The following is an 11020-nucleotide window of genomic DNA, read 5'->3' as shown; positions in this document are numbered from 1 at the left end:
CCTACATCTGGTGGAGGTATGTACACTCTCAAAGATGAACATGATCTTCAAGCTAGATTTACCTCTTTGGCAAGAAAAGTTGAGGCACTTGAATTGAAAAAGAATGGTCAATTAAAATCTGTTCAAGAAATTGTGTGTCACATCTGTGATACAAGTGATCATTTTACAAAAGATTGTCCCACTTTGCCCTCTTTTAAAGAATGTCTCCATGAGCAAGCCAATGTTTTGAACAATTTCAAAAGGCCAAATTTTGAACCATTTTCTCAAAATTACAATCCAGGTTGGCGAAATCATCCAAATTTTAGTTGGAGGAATGATAATGCTGCACAATTTCCGCAACCACATTTTCAAAATCAACAAAATTTTCAAAATTATGCACCTTATGTTCCTCCGCCGAAAAGAAATTTGGAAGATACATTGAATTCTTTCATTGCAAAGCAAGAGTCTATCAATACTCAAACTGCTCAAACCATGACAGACTTGAAAGATACTCTTGCTAAATTTGCATCTGCACTTAATGTTCATGAAAAAGGTAAATTTCCTTCACAACCTCTGCCTAATCCCAAGGATCATCATACACAAATTGGAACTTCTGGAACTCAACCGATGGATCAGGTAAAATCTGTTATTACCCTTCGAAGTGGTAAGGTTGTGGAAAAATCCATTCTTGAACCTTGTGAAGATGATGATAAATCAACTCCAAAGGGTAAGGAAGTGGAACCCATAACTTGCGAAGAGGAGGTTCAACAGACAGTGTCACCACCATTCCCTCATGCATTGAAAAATACAAAAAAATCAAATTTGAATTCTGATATATATGATATTTTTAAACAAGTAAAAGTTAATATTCCTTTATTAGATGCAATAAAACAGGTACCATCATATGCCAAATTTTTGAAAGACTTGTGCACTGTGAAAAGAAAATTGAATGTGAAAAAGAAAGCATTTTTAGCCGAACAAGTAAGTGCAATCATTCAAAATAATAATGCTTTGAAATACAAAGACCCTGGTTGTCCTACTATTTCGTGTATTATTGGAGAACGAAAGATTAAAAAAGCCTTGCTTGACCTTGGAGCTAGTGTGAATTTACTTCCATATTCAGTTTATCAAGAACTCAATCTAGGCGAGTTAAAACCTACTTCGGTAACACTTTTACTTGCTGATAGATCTGTTAAAGTGCCAAGAGGTATGGTAGAAGACGTGTTGGTCCAAGTTGATAACTTTGTATATCCTGTCGATTTCATAGTTTTAGATACACAACCTATTGAAGCTTGTAATGCAATTCCTGTAATTTTAGGTCGTCCATTTTTAGCAACTTCTAATGCTCTTATAAATTGCAGGAATGGAATAATGAAGTTGTCATTTGGTAACATGACCTTGGAGCTCAATGTTTTTAATCTTTGTAAGCAACCACATGACAAAGAAGATGAAAGTGAAGATGAAAATCTTATTGAAACTCTTGTGGAAGAAAACATTCAAGAAGGGAGTACTCGTGATCAATTAGATATTTGTTCAATTGAAACTGTTAAAGAAAATATTGAAATTGATCTTGACGATTTTTTCAGGTATCACTCGTTACCAGGATCAGAGAAAGAATTTGATGAAAAATATGAGAACAAAGACGAACCACCAGTATTGGAGTTAAAACCCTTGCCAGAAGAATTGAAGTATGCATTTCTTGGAGAAGATGAAACATATCCGGTGGTAATTTCTTCCAAACTCTCAAGTAATCAAGAAGGTAAATTAGTTGATATGCTTAAAAGACATAAAAATGCAATTGGTTGGACACTAAAAGATCTTAAGGGCATTAATCCACTAATTTGCACACAAAAAATTCACTTAGAAGAAAATGCAAAAACATCTCAACAACCACAAAGGAGATTAAATCCACACATGAAAGATGTTGTGAAAACTGAAGTTCTCAAACTACTTGATGTTGGAATTATCTACCCTATTTCTGATAGTAAGTGGGTAAGCCCAACACAAGTAGTTCCAAAAAAATCTGGCATCACAGTGATAAAAAATGAAAAAGGTGAATTGTTAACAAGTCGAGTCCCATCTAGTTGGCGGATGTGTATTGATTATAGAAAATTAAATGACGCCACTAGAAAAGATCATTTTCCATTACCATTTTTGGATCAAATTTTAGAAAGAGTAGCAGGTCATCCCTACTACTGTTTTCTTGACGGATATTCAGGCTATTATCAAATTCCCATTGCACTCGAAGATCAAGAAAAAACTACATTCACATGTCCTTTTGGAACATTTGCATTCAGAAGGATGCCATTTGGTTTATGCAATGCCCCAGCAACATTTCAAAGATGTATGCTAAGCATTTTCTGCGACATGGTTGAAAATTGTTTGGAAATTTTTATGGATGATTTAACTGTTTTTGGGAATACATTTGATAATTGTCTTGAAAATTTGGAAAAAGTTTTAAAAAGATGCGAGGAAAAAGGTCTTATTTTAAATTGGGAAAAATGTCATTACATGATTACTTCTGGAATTGTTTTGGGACATGTCGTGTCATCTCATGGAATTGAAGTCGATAAAGCAAAAGTTGATGTCATTGCCAATTTACCCCCTCCAAAAACCATTAAAGAAATTCGCTCATTTTTGGGACATGCTGGATTTTATAGGAGGTTTATAAAGGACTTTAGTTTAATCTCTAAACCCATTTGTAACCTCTTAACAAAAGACAGTGCATTTGAGTGGACTCAAGAATGTCAAAATGCTTTTGATAAAATCATTCGACATTTAACATCAGCTCCTATCATGCAACCTCCTGATTGGTCTTTACCATTTGAAATCATGTGCGATGCGAGTGATTATGCAGTCGGTGCAGTATTGGGTCAAAGAAGAAACGGTAAGCCTTATGTGATATATTATGCAAGTAGAACTTTAAACAATGCTCAAATGAATTACTCCACAACTGAAAAAGAGCTACTTGCTGTAATATTTGCATTTGATAAATTTCGTTCTTATTTGATTGGATCAACAACTATCGTGTTTACTGATCATTCTGCTATTAGATATTTGTTGACCAAACAGGATGCAAAGCCACGACTGATACGATGGATTTTGTTGCTCCAAGAATTTGACATTGTAATCAAAGATAAAAAAGGAACCGAGAATGTCGTAGCCGATCATTTATCGAGACTAGTAACAGGATCATCTTTTGAAATGACACCAATTAACGATAATTTTCCTGATGAACATCTATTTTCAGTTACTACTACACCTTGGTTTGCTAACATAGTAAATTTTCTTGTGACAGGAAAAATGCCACCGCAATGGAGTTCCCAAGATAAAAGAAAATTTTTGAATGAGGTAAAAAACTTTTATTGGGATGATCCGTATCTGTTCAAGTATTGTCCGGATCAAATTTTTCGACGTTGCATACCCGACAATGAGGTAAGTAGTGTCATTAAATTTTGTCATTCAGAAGCATGCGGGGGACATTTTTCTTCAAAGAAAACAGCTGCAAAAATCTTGCAGTGTGGATTTTATTGGCCCACTTTGTTTAAAGACACCCACGAAATCTGCAAGATCTGTGAAAATTGTCAAAAATTGGGTGCGATTTCAAAAAGAAACATGATGCCTTTGAATCCTATCATTGAAATTGAAATATTTGATTGTTGGGGAATAGATTTTATGGGACCTTTTCCACCGTCGTTTGGATACTTGTATATTTTAGTTGCAGTTGATTATGTTTCCAAATGGATAGAGGCAATTCCATGTCGAACAAATGATCATAAAATCGTCATCAAATTTTTGAAAGAAAATATTTTTAGTAGATTCGGAATTCCTCGAGCTATGATAAGTGATGGGGGAACTCACTTTGTTAATAAACCATTTGCTTCATTAATGAAAAAATATGGTATTACTCACAAAGTAACAACTCCTTATCATCCTCAAACAAATGGACAAGTTGAATTAGCTAATAGGGAGATAAAGCAAATTTTGGAAAAAACTGTTAACTCAAATAGAAAAGACTGGTCTCTGCGACTTAATGATGCACTGTGGGCATATCGAACAGCTTTTAAAACATCATTGAATATGTCTCCCTATAGGTTGGTTTATGGAAAACATTGTCATTTGCCTGTGGAATTGGAACATAAAGCTTATTGGGCGATAAAAACTTTAAATTCAAGCATGGATGATGCCAACAAATTGCGTAAATTGCAACTTAATGAACTTGATGAACTCAGAAATGATGCGTATGAGAATTCAAGGATTTATAAAGCAAAAATCAAATCATTTCATGATAAAACAATTCTTAGAAAATCTTTTGAGATTGGTAAAAAAGTTTTGCTTTATAATTCTCGACTTCACATATTCCCAGGAAAATTACGATCAAGATGGACAGGCCCATATGTTATAAAGCATGTGTATCCTTATGGAGCTGTGGATATTGAAAATCCTAAAAATGGTGATGTTTTTAAAGTGAATGGACAAAGGCTTAAACCATTTTTGGAAAATGAAATCTTTCAAGAAGAGTTTATTTCCCTTTCTGATCCTTGATTTTTTTTTTTTGTGTTGCATTTGATTATTGTTTGTTTTTATTTCAGGTTTTCTTAATCTTTTTATTTTCCCGGTTAAATGGCGGATAACGGTACTCCGTGACTCTCATAGTCGGTTAAATCAGTTTCCCACAATTGCTGATACAAAAATTTAAAAAAAAAAAATCATTTCTTTTCTTTTCAAAATGGATGAAATTCTCTCAAAAATTTGTAAATATTTTCCCTCTGTTTCTGAAAATGTTCTAAGAAAAATTTATGCAGGAAGGTGTGAAAGATTGAGATTACTAATGCAAAAAGGAATTCCAGAAGATATTCGTCTTGTAATAGAAGCTAAGGTCCGATTAGGAGGAGAAGTTCCACAATCATTGCTTATTCGGTATTTGCCTGGATTAGGAAAAAGCACTTATGCGAAAAAACGAAGGGCCAAAAGTTTAGGGGTTTGTCATAAGTGTGCAAGATGGACTTGTGACAAACGATGCAGATCTTTGGGATGTGTTTCCAATAACAGAGAAGATAAAATTGATTTCATTAAGAATGGGCTGAGTAAGGAGTCTTTAGATAACATCTTATTGACTCTTGAGACGCATTCTAGTGGACATGTGCATATTGAACTTCTCCGTTTATGGAAACAATTTCAAGATGAGCGTCATAGTCTTGGGAATCTGACTAAAAAAGACCCTGTTTGCCAATTTATAAGAAAATTGGATGGGAAGCATATCCTCGACTCATAGAAGGCGTTGAAGCCGTTTCTGGACGTAAAACCAGAGGAAAATTGTGAGCCACAATCACACTACTGTTTATAAGCATGTGTGTCATTATTTTTTTACTATTTATTCTGTTTACAGCTGTGACCCATAGTTTTGTCATGATAACATATTACCCCTATAAAATCTCTCATCTTTCTTTCTACTTTCGCAGAAAAAAAAAAAAAAAAAAAAAAAGGAAAGTAAAAACATGACTGGATCCTCTGCACAAACATTGAAAAATATTTGTGTATTTTGTGGGTCGAGTCCTGGAAAAAATGAAGTGTTTGTAGAAGCAGCGAATAATCTTGGAAAGATATTGGCTGAGAGAAAAATTCACTTGGTATATGGGGGAGGTAATATTGGGTTAATGGGATCTGTTTCAACATCTGCTCATCTTGGAGGTAGTCAGGTATTGGGTATTATTCCTATAACTTTAGCTGAAGGAAATATTACAGGTGTTACGATTGGGGAGGAATTAAAAGTTTCTTCTATGTATGAAAGAATCACTCAAATAATTGAAAATTCTGATGCTTTTATCGCACTACCAGGTGGTTTTGGTACATTAGAAGAAATTTTTCACACTGTTTCTTGGGCACAACTTAATATCCATAATAAACCCGTGGGCTTGTTGAATATCAATAATTATTATGACAGTTTGTTGACATTTCTTGATAAAGCTGTGGAACAGAATTTCATTTCAGAAAATTCACGACGGATGCTCATCTGTGCTTCGACTGCCGATCAATTAATTGATGATTTGGAAGCTTTTGTTCATAAGCCTGATCCGATGATAACAAAGATCAATTGGTCGCAATCAAGCAGTAAGAAAAGGAAGTTGGATCATTGATTCAAAAGTCGTGGATTGGTTTGCGTTTGTTTCAGTTTGTTATATTCAATAAAGTTCCAGGTGATATCTCTTTCATTATGTACTCTTTATTAATAGCTATTTTGACATTAGGGACAATGTCATATTCTGATTGGGGGGAGAACACATATAAAAAAAAAAAAAACAAATTTAAAAAAAAATTAAATATTATTTTAAAATAAAACCATGTTTATTGTTTGTACCTTAGTAATTTTTTGCAAAAATGTCATACATTACATATTTGAAAGATTTAAATTAGAACATACATTAATCTATTTAAGAATGTTTAAATTTTATTTGAAAAAAAGGTCATTTTTAATATTCTGATCAATATAAAAATATGATTTATGAAATCTTTTTGAGTGATTAACCATTGTGATAAAATTAGGTAGTAAAGTATATGGCCCAAGATATACCTTATAAGAGTGCCTAAAATTTTTGAACTCACACATATTTTGTGAGTGAGTGGAGAGGACTGAGAAAACAGCTTTCGAGCCTTTATTGATCATGAGAGAGACTATCTATTGTTTAGATCTTGAGTTCTTATTTTGAAAAAAAATATATATATTTCCTGAAAAAAAAAAGAAAAAAAAAGAAAAATACAAAAAGAAAGATGTTGAAGATCTATGTAATTTTTAAGTTATATGCTGCGACCCATTTTTCTCTCATAAGAATAAAAAAATAAAAAAAAAAATAAAAAAAGAAAGAGAGAAATACATTGTACAAATTAAATAAATATGTGGTCAAAAAGCATAAACTTAGTCTGATTCCATGATGTAAAAAAAAAAAAAATCAGGAAAAAAAAAATATAATAAGAACAACTGGATTTTAAATCAATTGATTTTCTATCTTTTGATTAGTTTGGCTCGTTTGTCTGTCTGCATTCTGTAAACCATTTTTCTGAGCATTTATCTGTATTCCAACTCCATGAGAGAAATCGTTGCCATAAATTGAAACATTTATTAACCTGTGAGGATATGGAGTTGAGACTCTTACTAGGAATTTCTGAAGGCCGTGTACATTTAACTACCTAAAATAAGCTTTGAATTAATCATCTCAAATTATTTCATAAATTATAATTATGATGATCTTGATATAACTTTGACAGTTTTCAAATTTTATTTAAACACTTAGATAGTTCTGATTACATTTCTATTTAAATTAATCAATATGTTTTGTATTGCTATTAACGCTTAAATTGCTAGGGACTAGCAATAAGCTGGTTGGGAGGTGTGATAAACATAAAAATTGTACATTAATTAAATGTTTTATAATATAAATATATAGTTTTTGTTTTATTAAATTTTTAAATATTATATGTTTTATAATAAATTGTATAAAATATAAGTTGTTGTGTAATTATAAGTTTTTACTATTTTTACAGGTTCGATAAAACAAGAATAACCTTGGCGTTGCAAATGGGATTAAGATGATTCTTGGACCTGTAGAAAGTTGATGTTAATATCTACAATATTGGTGGCAAGCATGAGATAAAAATCCTCTCACAATTGGGATCAAATTAAGCAACAATTAAAGTTACCGAAGGAGTGGCAGTTTTACCATGCTCTAGTATTTTGACCATATCTCTCAAACTACTTGGTCAAATATTCTGAAAAAAATACCACAACTAGACAACTCAATTATCCACATGTTTCATTTTATGTGAAGAAGAAAATTCGGAGAAGATGCTTGTCAAAAGTGATGTGCAATATAATATTAATTTCTTGGAACACCAATGAAGACTTATGTGTAAAAAATAATATTTTATTTGTGGTTGTCTCCCCAAATTTGGCTATAAATAGGGGTGCATTGTAATGTATTGAGATATCCCTCATTCTATGAACAAATCTTTGAGTTCATAATATTTCTCTCTATATTTTTCTTTTATTTCTTCATTTAAATATAATTAGCATGTTAATTTCATATTCAAAGTTTTACACTTTGAATAATGAATAGCTAACTTCCTAAAGTTGAGATGATAAGGTGAAGCTCTTGGCATGATAATAAGGTTATTATAAGGTAAGAATCTATGTTTTATATTATTTAATCATTATTTATTGTTTATGTTATATTTATTTCTTTAAGCATTTTTATACCCTACTTATAAGTGGGAGTTTTGATTTATTGTTGCTATATGTTACACTAAATTCTTGGAACCATTTAAATGTTAGTTTGGTATTACCAACCATTTAAAATGGATGCCTTGAGTTATTATATATAAATATATTATAATATTAAATTCTTGGAACCATTTAAATGTTAGTTTGGTTTTACCAACCATTTAACTTGGATTCCTTGATTTATTATATATGAATATATTATAGTATTAATTTATTGGTACCATTTAAATGTTTGTTTGGTTTTACCAACCATTTAAAGTGGGAACCTTGATTTAGTGTTTACAAATATATATAGCACAATAAATACTTGACCACATTTATAAGTTTTGGTATATATTATGTACTTATAAGATTATAATTTATAACATAATATAAATATGATTATTTAATATATTGGAACCATTTTATTAAGTGGATTTCAATATTGTTCGTTAATGTTAACTTTATTAAAATACCAAGAGTGGATCCTTTAATCTCAACTACTTAAATTTAAATTTGAACAATTAAAATTTACCCATTAAAGATTCAATTAAAATTAAAAAGAAACAAAAACAAAAACAAAAAGACATTGTAGTGGACTTGTAATTACCTTAGCTTCCCTGTGGATACGATATTCGGACTCACCGAATTATACTACTTGTGGACAACCTGCTCTTGGGAGTGCAACAATCAAAGTCGCAACAAGCACAGCTCCGCTACAACACTAGTAGCTCCCCGCTAGTGCTCGAACCTCGGAAAAAGACTAGAAACCTGTCAGAAACGACTGAAATGCTCTGGAACACTCTGAAATGGCGAGTCACAAATGAAGCCTCGCGCCTCTATTTATAGCCAATGTTCGGACGCTCCGATCCACTTTGGAAGCTCCGATCTGGTACACTTCGGACGATCCGAACCCACTTCGGACGATCCGAACCCTGCATGTCTTCCACGAGTACAGCCACCTGTCCCGGACGATCCGAGTCTTGATCGGACGATCCGAACCCTTCCACGTGTCCAGACACCTGGCTCGGACGATCCGAACCCTGATCGGACGATTCGAACCCTTCCACGTGTCCAGAACCCTTCCACGTGTCCAGCCACCTGTCTCGGACGGTCCGAACCCACTTCGGATGATCCGAACCCTCTTCGGACGATCCGAACCTGGTTCGGTCTTTCCGATCCCACCGAAATATAATTAATCCAATAATTAACTCAAATTAGGAATCGGGTTACTACATTCTCCCCCCCTTAAAAAGATTTCGTCCTCGAAATCAGGCTTAGAGGATGAACAAAACGAAATAACAACATCGTTATTAAATCTCAATGGTTGTTGAATACAACTGATATTTCGATTACAACTGAAAACACAAACATATACAAAGCATAACTCAAAAGAGCTCTGGATGCTCCGAACGCATACGACTCTCTAGCTCCCAAGTGGCTTCTTCAGTGCCTCTGCGCTGCCACTGAACTAAGACAAGAGGAATGATCTTATTCCGCAACACCTTGTCTTTGCGTTCGAGGATCCGCACTGGTCGTTCCACGTAAGACAAATCTGAATTTAGTTGAACTTCAGAGGGATGCAAAATGTGAGACTCATCTGCTACGTATCGTCTCAACAAAGATACGTGGAACACATCATGAATACTTGATAGGTACGGCGGCAAAGCAAGTCTGTAAGCCAAATCTCCCACGCTTTCCAATATTTCAAATGGACCAATAAATCTTGGAGACAGCTTACCCTTGAGACCAAATCTCAAAATCCTGCGAAAAGGCGAAACTCGGAGAAACACTTTATCACCTGACTGAAAATAAAGAGGTCGCCGCTTGGTGTTCGCATAACTAGCCTGTCGATCCTGAGCGATCTTAATCCGTTTCTTGATTATTGCAACCTTATCAATAGCCTGCTGGACTAACTCCGGTCCCTCAACATGTCGTTCCCCAACTTCATCCCAAAATAATGGAGTACGACAACGTCGCCCATACAACGCCTCAAATGGTGCCATATCAATACTACGATGATAGCTGTTGTTGTACGCGAACTCAATCAAAGGCAAATGATCCTGCCAAGCGGTTCCGAAATCCATCACACAAGCTCGCATCATATCCTCAAGTGTACGGATAGTCCTCTCTGTCTGACCGTCGGTCTCTGGATGATAAGCCGTACTTAAACTTAATGAAGTACCCAATGCCGACTGGAAACTACCCCAAAATCGTGAGGTAAAACGAGGATCTCTATCACTAACAATACTGACAGGCACTCCATGCAAACGTAAAATCTCTTGAATGTACAATCGAACCATACGATCGAAAGTGAAATCACGGTTATATGGCAGAAAATGAGCAGATTTGGTGAGTCGATCCACCACTACCCAAATAGCATCACTATTCCTCGAAGACAATGGTAAGTGAGTAATGAAATCCATCGCGATATGCTCCCACTTCCATTCGGGAATAGGTAAGTTCAACAATAATCCTCCCGGTCGACGGTGTTCTGCCTTAACCTGCTGACAAACAAGACACTTGGAAACAAACTGATAAACGCTGCGCTTCATCCCTTTCCACCAAAATCGTGTCCTCAAATCTTTATACATCTTGTTGCTTCCTGGATGGACACTCAACTTGCTTCGATGAGCCTGAGCCAAGATCTCTTCCCTCAAAGTATCATCCTCTGGTACCACAACCCGATTAGACAAACACAGAAGACCATTAGACTGATAATGGAAATTGCTATCTCCACCAACCAACCGAGCTAATCTCTGAGTCTTGAGATCAGACATCTGAGCA

This window comes from Primulina eburnea, chromosome 9 (assembly GCF_022965805.1).
Source record: "Primulina eburnea isolate SZY01 chromosome 9, ASM2296580v1, whole genome shotgun sequence".
Classification (NCBI taxonomy): Eukaryota; Viridiplantae; Streptophyta; class Magnoliopsida; order Lamiales; family Gesneriaceae; genus Primulina; species Primulina eburnea.
This window is presented reverse-complemented; position numbering follows the sequence as displayed.